At 34.8% G+C, this 19,717-nt stretch overlaps 1 long non-coding RNA gene across 1 annotated transcript in view; it reads left to right on the forward strand.

Annotated features, from left to right (window-relative positions):
• The window catches only part of LOC116581885, a 168,125-nt gene that overhangs the window by 131,767 nt on the left and 16,641 nt on the right, over nucleotides 1-19,717 (forward strand). The window lies entirely within an intron of this gene.

A 19,717-nucleotide genomic window follows, 5' to 3' on the forward strand; every position in this document is an offset into this window, starting at 1 on the left:
GTCTTCAGGAAGAAGACAATGTTGCCTACTTTGCTACTTCTATTTAACATGGTATTGGATGTCCTAGTCAAACCATTTAAGCAAGGAAATGAAATAAAAGCCATCCTAATTGAAAAGAAGAAGTAAAATTAAATCTGTTTGCAGAAAATGCTCTGATATGTAGAAAACCCTAGATGTCAACAATAACAACAAAAAAAAACCTATTAGAAGTAATAAATTCAAGCAAAATTGCAAGATACAAAATGAATGCACAAAAAATTGGTTGTATTCCTCTACACAATGAACAATCCCAAAAAGCAACTAAGAAAATTCCCTTTACAGTAGCATCAAAAGGAGTAAAATATTCAGGAATAAATTCAACCAAGAGGGTGAAATATACATACATTGAGACTAAAATATTGCTCAAAAATACACATTGAGAAATGGAAAGTCACCCTGTATTATTCATGGGTTGAAATATTTAATACTGTTACAATGTTAACACTACCCCCAAATGATCTACAGATTCAATGCAATCCCTATCAAAATTCTAATGAGGGGCACCTGGGTGGCTCAGTAGGTTAAAGCCTCTGCCTTCAGCTCAGGTCATGATCCCAGTGTCCTGGGATCAAGCCCCGCATCAGGCTCTCTGCTCAGCGGGGAGCCTGCTTCCTCCTCTCTCTGTCTCTGCCTGTCTCTCTGCCTACTTGTGATCTCTGTCTGTCAAATAAATAAAATCTTTAAAAAAAAATTTCTAATGAGATTTTTTAAAAATAAAAATTCAATCTCAAAGTCATGTAGAAACTTAAAGGACCCCAAACAACCAAAACAATCTTGAAAAACAAAATTGGAGGTCTCACACTCTGATTTCAAAACTTCCTTAGAAGCTGCAGTGAGACAGTGTGGTATTAGCACAACGACAGACATACCACCAATGGAATAGAGGACACAGAAATAAACCCTCATATACGTAAATGATTTTCAACAAGAGTGCAAACATATTTTAACTGGGAAAAGATAGTCTTTTCAATAAATTGTATTGGATATTTACATAGGAATGAAGTTAAACCCTTACTTTACATCATATACAAAAGCTAACTCAAACTAAAGAGCTCAACATAAAAGCTACAAGTATAAAATTCTTAGATGAAAACAGAGAGAAAGCTTCATAGCATTGCATTTGGCAGTAATTTCTTAGATAGGACACTGAAAGCACAGGCAGCACAGGAAAATGGATAAATTAGACTATATCAAAATTGCAAACTTCTGTGCATGAAAGGATAATCAACAGCGTGAAAATGTAACCCACAGAAGGAAAGCAACAATTTGCAAACATTGTATGTGATAGTTACTATCTAGAATAAACAAAGAACTTCAACAACAGTAAAAACAAACAAAACACCTAATTAAAAAATGGATAAAAGACTTGAATAGACATTTCTTCAAGGAAGGTATAGAAATGCCCAATAAGTACAAGATACTTGACATGACTAATCATTAGGGAAATGTCAGTTAAAACCATGAGACAGCACCTCACACCCACTTGCATGGCTACTCACAACAGCAACCACAATGATAAAAACAGATATAACAGGTATAGTAAAGACGTGGAGAAACTGGAATTTTTGTGTATTGTCAATAGGAATATAAAGTGTAACTTCAAAAGAAAACAGTAAGATGGCTTTTTAAAATATTAAAACTAGAATTACCACACATGGCCTAGCAATTCTACTTCTGAATATATACCCAAAAGAATTAAAAGCACAGACTGGAAGAGATATTTGTACACCATGTTCATATCAACATTATTCGCAATAACCAAAAGGGGAAAGTAAACCAAGTATCATTGACTGATGAATAAATAAACAAAATGTGGTCTATATACTGTGAAGAGTATTCAGTCTTAAAGAGGAAGGAAATTCTGACATATGCTGCAATAGAGATGAACCTTGAGGACATTACGCTAAATGAAAGAAAATAATTACAAAAGCATGAATCTTGATTCCACTTATATGCTGTAATGAGAAAAGTTCAATTCATAGAGGCAGGAAGTGGAATGGTGATGTCTGGAGTTGAGGGGAGGAGGGAATGAGTTCTTGTTTAATGAGTACAGGTTCTGTATGGGATGACGAAAATATTCCGGATCTGGCATGCTGGTGGTTGCACAACAATGTGAATGCACTTAATGTAACTGTACACTTAAAGAGGTTAAGATATTTCTATAGTATTTATGTTATGTTTATTTTATAAGTATATAATTATATAATAGTATGTAATTATATAATGTATAATAGAGTTATAGATTAAATTAGTGAACTTTACTAAATTTAGATATAAATTTAGATATCAATTTAAATATAAATTGATAAGACAGCAACACCATATTTAGTAAGAACAAAGCCTTTTAATCTAGAAAGACACTTACTACTGGAAATATTTGTTACTTTCTAGTGTCATTACTTCAGGGATATCACATGAAATAATTTTGACACTAAGATCCCTCATATACTATGACTACTTTGTTAAGGGTATGATAAGGAGTAACTGAAATTACGTATTTAGAGTCACTAGTACAGTTGGCTCTTGATATATGTGCAGTAATGATTTTTCCTTTGCACTTGCCCTAGGTAATAGCAAGGTGTAATTGACTACAAATAGGTCTCTATGATTTAAATGCAAATATCAATATAACGTATATGAGCTAATACATTTTTTTTTTACAGCATACAGGGCTTTTATGTAATATTTTATTTTCATAGTCCTTAAAGGTAGACATTAACAGTCTTATTTTACCAATCTATGGCCTAAAAATAAAATAATTCTATGATTAGCTTAAGATAGCATATTTCCATGATTCAACACAATGTTTCCCTACTATATTTTCAATATTACTTAAATTATACAAGGAAAGAAAAAAAAAATCCAAGCCCTGGAAGAAACCATACTTTGGGAAGAAAATCTTTCTTAGAAAGTAAAAACCTACTTTTTGTCTGGATGATTAGGTAACCTGAACTCAGAGATTATATCTTACCTTCCTTTCAATCTTACTCTAAATCAGTAGTTAAAATTCTTGGGTATATTAGGCACTCAATAAACATTTGTTGAACTGAAATGGTGAAAACTATTGATCTGAACTACTGCATCAGTGGCCTGGTTCTTTATGCATCCTATTCGTATCATTTATGTAGTAATTTTTTTAAAAAACTTTGCACTGTGATTGCGTTTCATAAAAATACACTCAAATGCTAAAATTTAACACTGATAAATTATACCTTGGGAAAATAATTCGATAAACATACATTTGCCTGGTGTAGTTAACACATTGCAGAATCCTTGACAATGTGATGTACTGGAAAGCAATTTTGGACAAGAATCAGGAGAACTGTCTTTTCATTCTAAGTTCCAGGATTAGCTCTGTCCATCTATCCTCGAGCGGGACATTTAAATGTTTCCTGCCGGAATTCTGCACTTGCCCAATTGAGATGATAGTATCTATTCTATAGACATTGTAAGCTTGCTTTTCACAAATCATGAGATTCCATATATGACAGTATTTCAAATTACTAACTAGTTTTGTGATCATAGGCAAACCTCTGAGCATCGCCCCCTGTAAACAGAAATAGTACCTGCCCTCTAGTTTAATGAGAATCAAACCAGTTAAATTTATAAAGGATGTAGAACAGTATTTGGCACATAGAAAGCACCGTATAAATGTTTGTTAAATATAATTTTATGTGCACAGGTGTGCACACTTTGAAAAGTATAAAAATGCATCTGCAATATTAAGGTCAATTAGTATTTTCCTTCTTAAATGTTGCTCTCACTCAGTATGTGCATTTCAAGTATGTGAGTCCATTTTTACAAGTGAAAATTTGGCTTATCTTTTATTTAACTTGTGTTTCTGACCATTAAATGTTCTCACATATCCCATGCTCAATAAGATAGAATATAGAAATCTAGCCTGATGCTAGAAATTAAGAAGGAATTAAGAAGAAACTTTTCCCCTATAAGAATGAGACAATTTTAACTAGGAAAGAAAGAAGATAATAAAGACTACGGAAGTCAACCCACTTATAGATTGTTGTTCAATCCAAGGTTTTAAGGTGTATGAAATTCTCACCTATGATCTTCAGAGAGAGATTTGAAGAGGAGGAAAGAATCCATGAAAACCACAGTTAATAAGAGATCTCCCATTCCTTTACACCTAAACTGATTGTAGACTTGGGCTGCCTTCGGGGAGAAGTACTATACTGCGGCTAGGAGGAGGGAGGGTCTACCTTAGGTAGAAGGTAACTGCCATGGATAACAACAGACTCCTTAGATGTTGGTAATTAGCCACCGTCAGCAAATACTGTGCATAATACATAAAGGTAGTGTTAGGTAGGATTCCTTGATTGGTTGGAACCAAACACTGACCTCAAAAGAAACAAGCTTGAGATTTATTTACTTATTAAAATTAAGGTATTATTTTCTTACAGTAAAACATTCCTTTAATGAGCTTAGACCAATTAATATGAATTTTGATGAACCTCTAATTGTTTGGTTATAGGTTATTTTTTAGGACAGTGCTAAGTTTACCCCCATATAATTAGCCCAAATTTTCAAGGCTAATTTTCAATTAGCCCAAATATTCTGATCAATGTTTATAAAAGATTATTTTGACTTTCAAATATTTTAAGTGGATATTTGGTGATTTCAAATAAAGAAAACTTCACTGTGCAAATATTTGCAAATTCAAAACCAAATGGAGAGTGTGCTAAGTTGTACTAACTGGACAGCAGAAGCCCAGTGTGGTGGATTATGGGCTAGATGATAAAGCAGCTAGGAAAGGAAGAGAAAAAGATCTCTCCTCTAGAGGTATGTTTGGCAAAATAGGGAGAAGATAAAAATAATTTAAAATAATTTAAAAATAAGTATCAACAAATGAATAAATGAAAAAGCAGAATCAGACCTAAAAATACCAAGAACAAACAAATGGTTGCCAGAAGGGAGGAGATGGAGGATGGGCAAAATGGGTAAGGGAAGTGGGAGATACAGGTTTCCAGTTATGGAATAAAAAAAAAAAAAAAAAACAGAAAAATAAAAGGCACAGCATAGGTAATACAGTCAATAATGTTGTATTTACCTTGTATGATGACAGATGGTAATGAAATGTAAAGAAGTTCAATCACTATGCTATAAACCTGAAACTAATGTAACATTGTGACACAACTATACTCCAATAAAAACAATTAAAATTCCTCATATCAGGGAGATCATATGATAGTTGTCTTTCTCTGCTTGACTTATTTCACTAAGCATGATACGCTCTAGTTCCATCCATGTTGTCGCAAAAGGCAAGATTTCATTTCTTTTGATGGCTGCAACATGGGGGCTTAAGTGGGTAGGAGAAGAATAAATGAAACAAGATGGGATTGGGAGGGAGACAAACCATAAGTGACTCTTAATCTCACAAAACAAACTGAGGGTTGCTGGGGGGAGGGGGTTTGGGAGAAGGGGGTGGGATTATGGACATTGGGGAGGGTATGTGCTTTGGTGAGTGCTGTGAAGTGTGTAAACCTGGTGATTCACAGACCTGTACCCCTGGGGATAAAAATATATGTTTATAAAAAATAAAAAAATTTAAAGAAAAAAAAATAAATAAAATGTTAATGTTAATTATAAAAAAAAATTAAAATTCAGTAAAATTGCAGTTCTTGAAATTATAAAAATATATTCATGGCATTTTGAAAATAAAAAACCCAATTATTAAAAATATGTTGAGTTGGGGATGCCTGGGTGGCTCAGTCAGTTGAGTGTTTCACTTTTGATTTTGGCTCAGGTCATGATCTGTGTCCTGGGATCAAGCCCCATGTCCAGCTCCCTGCTCAGTAGGGAGTCTGCTTGGGGATTTTCACTCTCTCTCTCTCTGCCCCTCCCCCTCCTAAAATAAATACATCTTTAAAGAAAAAAAATATGTCGAGTTGATCTGGAAAAGAATTAAACCGATATATCTCTAAGTAATATTTTCACATGTAGGTTTTCTCTATAGTCGTGATGCATTTCAACTAATTATTGCATTCTGAGAAAGAGGAAAACCATAAGACTATCAAGAAAATAGAGTCAAATACAGATTAATTGGACAGCACCCCCCCCCAATCATTTAAACTTCAAAGACTGGAAAATTCTCTTTAATGCAACTTTAGTCACCTAATAAGAAAAAAAAAAAATCATTCAGAAATCATGGTGGTGACATATCTAGCTCAATAGTCAATGTTCTATGCATACTGGGTACTTTATACTGAAAATCTGCATATATACTTCAAGAGATGTTTTAACTCTTACTTCATCAAAACACTGCAGTAATTACTTCTGATACCTATATATTTAGAAAAGAACAAGTAAGTTTTTGAAATAATCCTTAGGAATCTACCTTTTAGGGTAATTACATTTAAATATAGCTTTCATAAACAAATAAATAAGCCGTTCATTTTATATATATTTGGCATGGTGATACAAATAATTATTCTCAGTATGCAGAAATACTTTGTTGCAATGAGTTTATCCAGTTTCTTTAAAAGAAGAAACAACCATGGATTATCTGAAGAAGAATGTTAACTAATACTCTATGTTCATTAACCCATTTTAGATATAATAAACATAGTCAAGTTAGCAGTGTTGATTTTGAATGTTGATCAACCAGTGTGATTAATCCAGAGTCATATGGACTTTTTAGGTAGTAAAATAAGGATTACTTGAAATTTAAATGCACGTAATTGAAAGTTAGATAGTTAGAAATATGACTGAAGCATTTTTTTTTCGATTTATGCTTACATTTGGGGCAGCTGGGTGGCTTTTCAGCTCAGGTCATGATCTCAGGGTCCTGGGATTAGCCCTTCATTTGGCTTCCTGCTCACTGAGGAGTCTGCTTCTCCTTCTGACTCTGCCTCCCCCATCCCCTGGCTTGTGCACACTCTCTCTCTCAAATAAATATTAAACAATAAATAAAAATTATGCTCATATTTGCATTACAATACACAAAACTCCAGAATGTGAACATCTAAACTCCACTTATTCTAAAAAAGGTATAAGGTATAGTAAATAGCATAACCAATATGAAGCATGGGAGATAAAAATTTATTACACTCAATAAATAAAAGAAAACATTTACTAAGAAACAAGGAAAGGTAAATTGAATTGGTATGTAATCAGAATATATATCATTATGGAAGTTCTTGTTTTCATATAAATTAAGGAATGCCATAGGTTTGTGGCACAATGCTTGCTATGTGTGGATTAATAGGAATTAGATGAAAAATGTCATAAATTGTTTAATATTCCTTAGCAAATTTTTCTTTACTATTCTCAATTTCAGTTTTCAGTAAATGCAGACCTAGTGTTCATGCTGCTGGGAACAATGTAGTATATTCTATCATAGGGTAGTTGCTACTAGAGTGAGAAAAATGGGGTTATCATTTATTGCATCTTCTGTAAAACCAAAGGCCCACACTGGAAATTTTGTTCACTGCAGCTCCTTCCTTATTCATTCCACATCTGGTCACAATAAAATTGGTCTTAAAAACGTAGAAAGAAACACACACACACATACACATATATACATACACACACCCCCTCATTGCTAAAATTTCTAAAGTAATAAAAATAGTGACAATAAAACCAGCTATCTGGAAACAAAAGAGGAATGCTTCCTTACCACTACCAAGTCATTTGGTTTAACATTTCTTTCCTTTTAAAGTAATAACAGTAATTTGAATAGTAAAACCATATATTTTAATTTTAAGTAGTACTTTTTCTTGAATTAATTTCTTTTGAGACTATATGATTTTGTAGATGCTGAACATTTTTATACTAAGATTCAAATTATGTCCTAGCTCTATATTTTTGTTTTGGATATCATTACAATGGGAAAACAAGGAAACAGGTTTATAATTGGCTCCAAGTTCATAGAAGATTATAAGAAATAAAGATTTATCTGTTAATTTATTATCTTAGTAAAATACTTTAAGGTGAAAAAATGTTGTCATCTAAAAATGATAAGATTTATCACTTTTAGTACTTATATATTGACCAAATTAAGTCACATCTGCATTTTAAACAGAAGATAATATATCCTTAATTAATCAAAGTTGGATTTCAGATTAAAATGAAAGATGATGATGTTTAATGCCTTAAAATTTTCTTAAGAACATGAAATATGGGGCACCTGGGTGGCTCAGTGGGTTAAAGCCTCTGCCTTCCGCTCAGGTCATGATCCCAGCATCCTGGGATTGAGCCCCGCATCAGGCTCTCTGCTTAGCAGGGAGTCTGCTTCCTCCTCTCTCTCTCTCTCTGCCTGCCTCTCTGCCTACTTGTGATCTCTGTTTGTCAAATAAATAAATAAAATCTTAAAAAAAAAAAGAACATGAAATATAAAGAGAATCGAATGTTGAAAATATTCTTGACTGAAAAGAGAAATATTTAATGAAATAGTTAATGAAAAATAAATGCCCACTTCAAGATAAAGATCCTCAAAAAACTAAGTTTAGTGGAAACATATTTCAACATAATAAAATCTATACATGAAAACCCCACAGCTAATATCATAATCAATGGTGAGAACTGAGAACTTCTCAGTTTTGAGAAGGAACAAGGTGAGAATGTCCACTCTCACCACTCTCACCATTTTTAATCGTTCTAGTACTGGAAGTCCCAGCCACAGCAATTAGACCAAAAAAAGAAATAAAAAGCTTCCAGATTGGTAAGGAAAAAGTAAAACTTTCACTATTTGTAGATGGTATGATACTATATATAGAAAACCTAAAACTCCACCAAGAAACTACTACCACTGACAAACAGATTCAGTAATGTTGCAGGATACAAAATCAGTGTACAGAAATCTTGGCATTTTTATACACTAATAAAGAAGTAGCAGGAAGAGAACTTAAGACAAAAATTTGCACTTGCACCAAAATAATAAACTATCTAAGAATAAATGTAACTAAAGAAGTCAAAGACCCGACTGAACGTCATACAATTTTGATGAAAAAAGTCACAGACGACACAAATGGAAAGATTCTCATGGATTGGAAGAATAAATATTGTTAAAATGTCCATACCCAAAGCAATTTGAATATTTAATACAATCCCCATCAAAATGCCAATGCCATTTTTCACTAGAACAAATAATCCTAAAATTTGTATGGAACCACAAAAGTTCCAGAATTACTAAAGAGAACTTGAAAAAGAAGAACAACCTAGAGGCATCACAATCCCAGATTTCAAGATTTACTACAAAGTTGTGGTAATCAAAACAGTGTAGTACTGACACAAAAATTAACACATAGACAAATAGAACAGAATAGAGAACCCAAAAATGAACCCTTGAAGAGCTGAGTTTTCAAAAAGGATATGCTCTAGTTCTCCCATGACATTCAAATACCTCCCAGACCTCACTCTTCTAATGATTTTCCTTTAGGCACTCAGGACATTGTAGTTTTTAGAGAAACTGATACTATGTTCAGGGTCTGGAAGGTAATGTTTTTGCTCATTGTACCTCTCTAATTTGGCCAGATCCCCTTGTATTTGGAAGATATTCTTATAACATCTCTATGATTATTTTTAAATAGATTTTCTTGTCTGCTTTTTAAAATTATTTTTGCTTACATGGGGATATCAGAGAGGTTATAAATAACTTACTTTATTCTTCCAAGAGACTGTTAGTGTGTGTGTGTGTGTGTGTGTGTGTGTGTGTGTGTGTGTGTTTATTTTTAGGCCATATATTTAGGCCATTACAATTTGTACAGATTTCTAGAAGAAAAATAATCACATGATTTAGGATTATTTATAATCATAAATAGAGTTTTGAATTGGTTTCTTACATCATCATTAGGAATTTCCTTTCCTTCTTTAATCAGTGTAGTCTCGGTTTTTCTGTGGTTTAGAGGATATGGGAGAGGAAAAGGGATAGCTAGTCAAGCATGAAACCCTGGTAGGAAACATACATAGTGTGTGCTGGTTAACTGGTTATAGTCCCTTCATGTTTTATTATGACAGCTTCTGCTTGTGAACTTGTAAGATGCTCAGCTTCTCAATAATCAAAGAAGAAAACAGGTGTTCATTCAAAATGCTGACCAAGCAGTGCCTGCTTTTCTGTTTTTCCATCTGAAGCCATCATTTAGAATTTTTCCTCTTTCAACAGTGGAAAAGTCCATAGACCTCTAAAGCATGAGTAAAGTTCAAATAGGGTCAAATTCCTGAGGGCAAAGAATTATTTTTCCTCCCAGCTCTGTTACATTTAGCCACACATGCCTATATCAACCCATGCAGCAGAGAATAAGGGCTGTGATTTTCATTATGATCGCTAATTCCTTAAAAGTGCATCTAGAGGGCCGTTAGCCTCCTAGAGTCATGAATTAAGCAGAGTAACAGAAGGTAGCATGTCAAAAGACCATAAGCAGGCCCCAGGCTATATTTGCAGTACTAGTTCTGCATAATGTTTCCAGTTGGTACGCAGTCATGCATGAACTTAAGCTAAAGAAAAACAAAACGCTAGAAATTTTTAGCTATAATCAAAATTGTACCTGCAGTTCTAATGTACGTCTGCCTTTGAAATGGCATTTTAAGGATCAAAAATGTATACAGTGTCCTGTCTTTTCAATATTTATAAATAAACCTTTTGTAGGACTCACTGCTGATCTGTATTCATACCTACCATGGATTATGTAAATACTGTACACTATCCAAACATCTAAACTTCAGATGTGATTTCTAATTCTTAATATCATATACAGTCAACTGTTTTGTTTTTACAAAAGGAACCATGACAATCATTATAAAAGAAAATGTGTTTCTGAGTAAACACGGATTCCTTAACACTGGCACTTTCCTACAGCTTCAGAAGACAGGCAGTAGAAGGTTATGTGGTTAATCTGAGGGTCTGTGTGAAAACAGAGAGACACCATGACACTTTGAAGGTTGTTCTGATAATCTTTATGAAATAGGTATTGATATCACCTCCTGAGGCTACAGAATGCTGACAAAAGGCAAGAGAGAAGAGGAAGACAAGCTTTGATGTGATATCTGAAGGTATTCAGAGACGTTAACTAATCAAATAAACACTGTGTTCTGAACAATGTCAAGAATGCCTCTCTGACTGAAAGCAATGCATTTGTAGCAGCAATATTAGAGCCTGCACGCTTTGCCCCTCCCATGTTTAGCATCCTGGGAACAAAACAAGGGAGTAGAAAAGTGCTAACATTTATTGAACCGTAGCCATACATAGCACATAGAATGTGTACACAAACTCATCACAGTTAATTTTAAAACATACCTTGTAATCTGTAAATTACAGTCACCTCTCTAGGAAGGGATCAATTGAAGTTAATGGCACCACGATACTTTGCTAAATAGTAGGGTATCATACCAATCTAAATGATGCCACAAATTCTCCATTTTTACTATGCTGGGTCCAGAACTGGGAATTTTCAGGCAAAGTGCAGTGAAGGACTAAGAACATGATCAGTTCTAGTGTGTATTTGGATGAAATAATATAGAGGACTAATATATATACTATATACATACTTTAATACACTAATAAATAATGGTATATATTATATATAATTACATATTGAACTAGTAATATATTAGTCCTGACAGGGTGGAGGAAACAGGTCAATCCAACTGCAGCTTTACAGCCTGGTATAAATTGAAGAGAATCAAGAAGTTGGAAGAAAAGTGAATCCGTGGAAAACAAATGAATATACAAAAGTTGAAGAAGAGTATAAAAGTTAAGAGGCAGAACCATGGTAAGTGATAAAATAGTCCAAAGTGTGACTTTGGGTTTGGGTTACTCAAAGAAGAGATTTAAAGTTCTTTAAAATAAGTAGGGGTGGTAAAGTATTTATCCTATGTGACTTATTAGGGACATGGTCTGAAAAATAATTTGGGTCTTTTACATTATATAGTTCGGTACTTTACAACATAAAAACGCTCAGTGTCTCAATCTATTATGTTCATTAAAGTAGAACAGTGCATTTATCTTGGTATCTGACCATTACCTTCTGGAATAAATAAGTTATCTTTTTACCACTAGTTTGAGATGTGTTGATTCTGTTTCCAAATTTGCAAAATGAGTCTTTTTGGTTAAGTGTTTTGAAAAATGTAATGAGGTAATGTTAATGTAGCACAATAGCAGTTCCAGAACAAAGGCTGGATTTTACTCAAAGGTGAAGTCAGTTTTTAGAATCAAGGATTATGTGAATGAGTTAACTTTATATGAATAATTATTTTTTTTTCAGTTTCAGTAAATTTATATAATTTCAGTTTCCATAAATTTATATAATTTATGTCTCCTCATTAAGATATCAATCACACTGAAGAGATTACAGAAATATGCTTTAAAAGATTCTATTCACAATAAAAGATCTTGGGGCATCTATTTGCCTCAGATTTTAATATCATACTTGAAACTTAGGGGTTTTTTTAATTGCTCAAGGTAACTGTCAATTTTTAAAAATTATGACATTAGGAAATATTTTTATATTAAAATATACGTCCTTTTAGGTATTCACATTGCCGTTGAAGAATGAAGGTTATATATATTTTTATGTATCATGGAAGCTAGTTATAAATAGGTGTAATTATTAGAGGAATTCTTTCTGACTCTAAGGGATCAAGTATATGAAAAATGAAAATCTAATGATCAGAATATTAATTTATCTGTTTTATTCTAAGTTACATACCCTTTCTTCCATTACTTATTTTGAAGTTACTTTAAACCAAAAAAAAAAAAAAAACACTAAGAAAATCAACCAAAAAAATAATAATGATAAAGCCTCTTCTTGGTTCTTTCTTATTTTCCATCTTGTCTTCATGTTTTGTTTTTTTGTTTTTTTTTTTTTTTAATCTCCAGAGGTAGCCAAAACACTCTGGATATTTATGCCTAAGGATCTGTGTCTGTGACACTGGATCCTGCCAAGTTTAAGTTTTCCCTTGGGCAATATAAATCACTGTTGAAGGAAACAGACTTTTCTAATCCATACTTCTTTAAAAATTACTCTTTTTCTTTCATGCAATACTGTTACCTTTCAATGCACACACCCAATTCAGCAAACTTAAATATTATCAAATGTCCTTCCATAGTGATCACAGTCTCAAGGACTATCTTAAGGGTATTGTATAGCTTGTTTTTCAGATAATAAAACTCTCCTTACGGGTAAATTTGATAATTAGTATGCATCCATAAGCATTGATTATTTCCCATTAAATGACTATAATCTTTCACTTTGGTTTGTACCACATTATACTATTAGACTTACATTTTGTATGTTAACTTTGAGGAGCTCATGCTCACTGCAGACACACTTGGGACTTCTAAATATTTGTTTTTTATGCATAAATTTGTATACACATTTTTGGAGACAGAAAATGATGATGTTTACTTGCATTTCAGAAAAATCAATCAGGTCAGCCTTGGGAGGTCATAATGACCAATACAGCCGATACACTTAGAGTTCACTAAATATTTTCTGAGACTTTGGTATCACTGTTGCAAGTATTCAGACAATTTTCTGGATCACATCCCAGTGACAGAGAGTTCCCTTACATTCACAATTCTGTAAGGAGCCTCTTCATACTGCCATTCTGGAAATCTATAATCCTGCCACAGAGTGAACATTATTGTAAAATAACCTGTGCTACATTGCTACTATTTTTTAATGCAACACCAGCCCCCATGGAAGAATAAGAAAAATCCTTGAGCTATCTCTGATGTTATTTAGCATTATAATTCCATATATATTTAAAGGAATCACTTTTAAAAAGACAACCTTAGTTCTTACTAAGATTTAAAAATCTTCATAAAATGGGGCACCTGGGTGGCTCAGTGGGTTAAGCCGCTGCCTTCAGCTCAGGTCATGATCTCAGGGTCCTGGGATCGAGTCCCGCATCGGGCTCCTGCTTGGCAAACAGCCTGCTTCTCTCTCTCTCTCTCTCTCTCTCTCTGCCTGCCTCTCTGCCTACTTGTAATCTCTCTCTGTCAAATAAATAAATAAATAAAAATCTTTAAAAAATAAAATAAAAATAAAAAAAAAAAAATAAAATAAAAATCTTCATAAAATAGTCAAATGAAGCCAATGTGTTAATTAAATATTTTTTTCTACCTGTTGAGGGACCTTAAATTTCCAAGTCTTACACTTTAAATGTGGGCTTAATTTTGACAATAGTCATTTTAAAGTTGGCCAATTTGTCCATATTCAATTTAAAAATTCACAATTCCATATTAGCCACCATTTGGGCAATTTCTCAAATGCTTTTCTCTCTGAATATATCCATATTTTTAGCTTAATGCAAAGAAATTTCAACTTACAATGGCATATTTTAATATAACATCTTTTAATTTTCAATATTTTCCCTTAGATATAATCTATATAAAGGAAGGAAGATTTTATCTCTGGCTTAAATCACTATTTTGCTTCATCTGTGGTGGGCAGTGTGTTTAAGCAAGTCAATATATGATACCTTATAGGATTTTTTTTTTCCAGGTAAACTGTATATTAAGTAGTTTTGTGGTTTTTGAAGGAACTTTTTGGCATTCAAGACCATTTCTAGTGCTGTGCAAAGCAGTCCTTAGTGCTTTCTGGGGAACAGACTACTTAAAATTCATGTGGACATATTAGATGTAATATGTATATTTGGAATAACCATTGAAATATTTCTCTAATTAGAGTAGTCTATGCTAACTCACAGAGTGGACACTGTCAGCTATTTTCAATCTACCAATTATTTCTTGGGGGGACATGGTAAAATCTCTGCTTCAGTAAATGTTTTCACTTTCTTAATGCAGTAGTTTTCCCTTCTCCTTCTAGCTCTCTCAGTGGGCAGAGAGAGCAAGAAATGCTGTCACAACGCAAGCAGACAGAAGGGGACACAAACCTTCCCCCCGCAACTAAGCAGCTTTGATACTCCGTTCCAGTATTTGCTGAATGGTAACGAGTGCACCCATGATCTTTTTGCTGGTATCCTATAGAGCATGTGCCCTCAAATAGTCAGGAAATGACTGTCCTTCTGGTCATGGTGCTAGGAATACAGTACTTCATCTCTGTGGCCAACCACTTATGTATCCTTCCCTTAGCTCCTAGGAATCTGCAGATTTCCTTTCTTGATGTCACCTGGTCCTTCTAGGAAGTCCTCCTGGACCGGATCTAAGATGAACTTCACAACCGGCACACTATCTCTCTGCCGCTCTCCTCTGCCACATATTGAGTCAAAATGAAGAGGTGACCATTGATGAGGACTTCAAATACAAATCGAAGAATAAGGGCAATGGGCTGTAGGGACAGATGTAAGGACTAATGTGACCAAAGGACATCCTCCAGAGTAGATACTCACATGGACGAATATTCATGACCTGCCAAATTCCTATGTTGAAGTCTTAATCCACAATAGGATGGTTTGGAGATGGGACTTGGGAGATAATTAAGTTTGGATGACAGTATAGGAGTGGTAACTCCATGATGGGATTGGTGTCTTATAAAGAGGTGAAAAGACCTCAGTTCCTTTCCCTCTCTCTCTGCCATGTCAAGATTCAACAAGAAGGCACTGTCTATAAATTAGGAAGGATGTCTTCACCAGACAACAAATCTGCTGACATCTTGATCTCAGATTTCACAGCTTCCAGTTTATTTTAATAAGCCACCCAATCTCCAGTACCTTGTTAAACCAGCCCAAACGAAGAGTGTAAGGGCCTCTTTAGCCAGAGTGGCCCCACCTCGGTTGAACAGCCATTTTATTGTTTATGCAGTAAAACTTAAATTGACCCTGCCCCCACCACCTCCCCAGGGGAACTTACTTAAAAGCAAGTCCGGGAAACCAGTCCCAGGTAACAAAGTCCAAATACAAGGGTGAGTCAGGTCAGGTGGAAATAACAGCCCAAATGCAGGGAGGAGTCGGGTCAGGTGGAGACATCCAATCAGTGGAGCGTGCATACTGTCTCTCTGGCTACCAAGGAGTGTGGGCCCCACCTTTTGGGCCCCACCTTTTGGGGACCAATTCTCACCAAGGTGATAGGCTAGTTCAAATATCTACTATGGGGTGAATTGTAATTCAGTTGGCCACCCGTGTGTGACCTAGCATGACTCTGCAGCTTTCTCTGTGTGTTACAATCTCATTGGCCACCTTGTGTGGCTAGGCTCAACCACAAGGTCTTTGCTCTATAAAAGTTAGTCTGTGAGGCAGGTAGGGGTTGTCCTCTCCGTAAGGGGCAGCCCCGACCAGTCTCTTTCATGGTCAGTTTGATTCTTGATGCTTGGTGTGAAATAAAGCTTTGCTTGACCTTCGCTTTGTATCAGTCTCGCTCCTTTGACCATGGACCCATTACTGGGGGACCCAGCAAGAAAATATCCAGGGCTCTGGGTCAGTCTAAGGAGCCATCTATCCCCTGATATAGACATAGAAGGGATCCATCTTATCTTCTTTGGCCCTCAGCAAATTCCTCAAGGCACAGTAGTGAGACAGCAGCATTGCAGCATCTCTTCCACAAAAAATCCTTTCTAATATTCTCTCCAACATTTTTAAAAGAATAGAGGCAGGTGATCCTCTAAAGTTCATGGAAATTATGACAAGGTCTGCTTCAGTGGACTCGCATCCTGTTTTGCAATGTGGGCATGACTGACAGTTACTAGCTTGAGGCCTCAGCCAAAAATGAAAAAAAGGGATACTCATTTTAATATACAACAAAGGTATCCGCAGAAAATACAGTGCTGTTATTCCGTAGCATAGCCATGCTCTGTTTATGAGCCAGCCTTTCATCAGGTGGCTAGATTAATTTAGAGTTGTCAGTTAATAGCTGAGTTTCTTTTATTCGCAATTGTCTCCCTTCACTTTAAATATTGAATGTGTTTAAAACACAACTCCCTATTAGATTTTAAATGATTGCTTTGGAATAACTGAGGGGTTTTTATTGTTGTTGTTATTTTTGCTTTCTTAGTTAAAACATTTACTAGTTTAGTTTTTTCCTCACTTCCCTTTTCTGCCCTAGGCGGGGGTGGTGGTGGTGGGGGGGGTATCTGTGTCTATGAGGAAAACTCTATGCCTGTGGCAGGAAACTAGTGGGTCTGGGGATATACCCAGCATATTTGATTGGGTGGGGGGTGTTACTCTGGAGTTACTACTTTGGTATCATTTAAACCTTCATTGTGATGTGTAGGAATTTGCCCCTGGAGCTCATGGCCATACATTTTTCCCCATACACTGAAATTATGGCCAGTAGCATTTCTTTACCTTGTCCCCAGGCCTTTGGTCATACAGAACTCATCAGCTCTGTATCTTTCAGTAGGACATCTGGGATATTTTAAAACGTTTAACCTAACATTTACCATCTTTTAAATGTGCAATCCAGTTAAGTTTATTCACATTGTGAGGCAGATCTCCAGAAGTTTTCCATCTTGCAAAACAAAACAAAACAAGCCTCTATACTCATTAAACAACAATTACCTCTTTCCTCCTTGACCCCCAGCCTCTGGTAACTACCATTCTACTTTCTGTTTCTAGAACTGGACTACTTTAGAAACCTTGTGTAAGTGGCTCATACAGTATTTGTGTCTTTAGGAATGGCTTCTTTCACTTGGCATAATGCCTTCAAGATTCATCCATATTGTGGCATATAACAGGCTTTCTTTTTTGAGGCTGAGCAATATTCTGCTGTATGTATATACTACATTTTTAAAATCCACATAACTAAGGAGAGATATTTAGGTTGATTTTTGTTTATTGTGAATAATGCTATAATGAATGTTGGCCTGCAGATATCTCTTCAAGATCCTGTTTACAGGTCTTTTTTTATTATTTCTTGGATAAATACCCAGAAGTGGCATTGCTGGATCATATTGTATTTCTGTTTTTTAATTTTTTTGAGGAACCTACACATTGTTTTCATATGCATTATTTTACATTCCCATCAGCAGTGCACAGAGATTCTAACTGTCTGCAGCCTGGCCAACACTTAAAATTTCTAGGGTCTTGTTTTCTTCTTCTTCTTCATTTTTTTTTTTTTAATAGTAGCCATTATATTGGGTGTGAGGTGATATCTCTGTGTGGTTTTGATTTGAATTTCCCTGATGTATAATGATGTTGAGCATCTTTTTATATGCTCATTGGTCAATGTGTAAGAATTTTTTTCATTGTGCAACAGATACCATTACATTGGCAAAATTCCACACTGTAGATAACTTCCTCTAAAACCAAACCAAAACAAACTGAAATCTAACTCCAAGTTGCCAGGATTACTGGATTATATATTCCAGCTCTTTATAAATCTCTGGAATTAATTGTGTCCCAAGTTTTCTTCTTTTCCTTCAAGTTGACCACTCTCCTCACATTGGTAGCCTCTTTCTTCACTTCTTTTTAGAGGCTAAGGTTTCAACCAAGGACTGAAATTATGTCACATGCTTTCCCTTGGAGTTTAATTCCTTCAATCTCAAATAGAAATAGGAGGGGCACCCAAGAGGTGAAGGGAAAGAACCCTATTTCTAGAGCACCAGAATGTGGAATCTGTTACTATCCAGATTGGGACAACAAACATCCTGTTGATCTCAATTATTATAATAGTAAAAAGAGAATAATCAAAACCCCACAATAACAACTAAATATAACAAATATCAAATATATCCCAAGTTTCTTTAAATCCATGGTAAGATATGTGAAGTGACTTCAAAATCTTGTAAACATCCCATGGTGTTCTGTAATTTACAAGGCACTTTCATACACAGACTGCTCATGTAATTTTTTCAGTAATGTTTTCAGGTAGACAGTTTTCAGTAGACAGAATGTTTTCAGGTATATTTACAAAGTACCTATGCATATGTCAATAGTGCTAACTGATATCCCCATTTTACATGTGAGACAAAGGCCTTTAAAATTATGTTTTGCCTTCTTGTCTGTTTGCCTCACTATTAACTCAGTCTTTCTATACTTTTTTTTTTTTTTTTAAGTTCTTATCATTGTTATTCAAGTAGAAGAGTACTACTGGGGCCACATGGAATATAAAACTTAGTTTCATCTCACTGAAATATATTTAAATTTTTAAAAATGTGCTTTAAAATAATCAGCATTTTCTGAATTATTTTTGTCTTTTTTTTTTCATTTAGTTATCAACCTTATATTAAGGAATACATTTGTGGTAGGCAAAAAAAAAAAAAAAAAAGTCCCCAAGGATCCCCACATCTTATATCCCAACTGAGATGTATGGCTACAATACTCTAGATGGCAGAAGGAACTTTCAGAGATAATTAAATTTAAGGACCTTGAGATACAGAGATTATCTTGGATTTTTGGGTGAGCCCAATGTAACACTAGGGTTCTTAAACATATAAGGAAACAGAAGGCAGAGACAGATGGAAATGTGGCCATTTGAGAATGGCCAGAGAGATACAACACTGGTGGCTTTTAAGATGGAAAAAGAGGGCCAGGAGCCAAGGAATGTTGGTGGCCTCTAGAAGCTGGAAAATGCAACGAAATACTCTCCCCTAGAGTCTCCAGAAAGTATTACAGCCCAAACAACATGCTGACTTTAGCCCAGTGAAATCCTTGCTGATGTCTAACTTAGAGAACTCCATGACATTAACTTTTTGTTGGTTTGAACCACCAAGTTTTTGGTGACTTGTTATGGTAGCAATAGAAAACTGACAGAGGGACAATTCATGTAAATTTAATTACATACAGGAATATGTAGTACATACAGGAATAATTATATATTCCTCTTCTG

Source organism: Mustela erminea, chromosome 21, assembly GCF_009829155.1.
Source record: "Mustela erminea isolate mMusErm1 chromosome 21, mMusErm1.Pri, whole genome shotgun sequence".
Classification (NCBI taxonomy): Eukaryota; Metazoa; Chordata; class Mammalia; order Carnivora; family Mustelidae; genus Mustela; species Mustela erminea.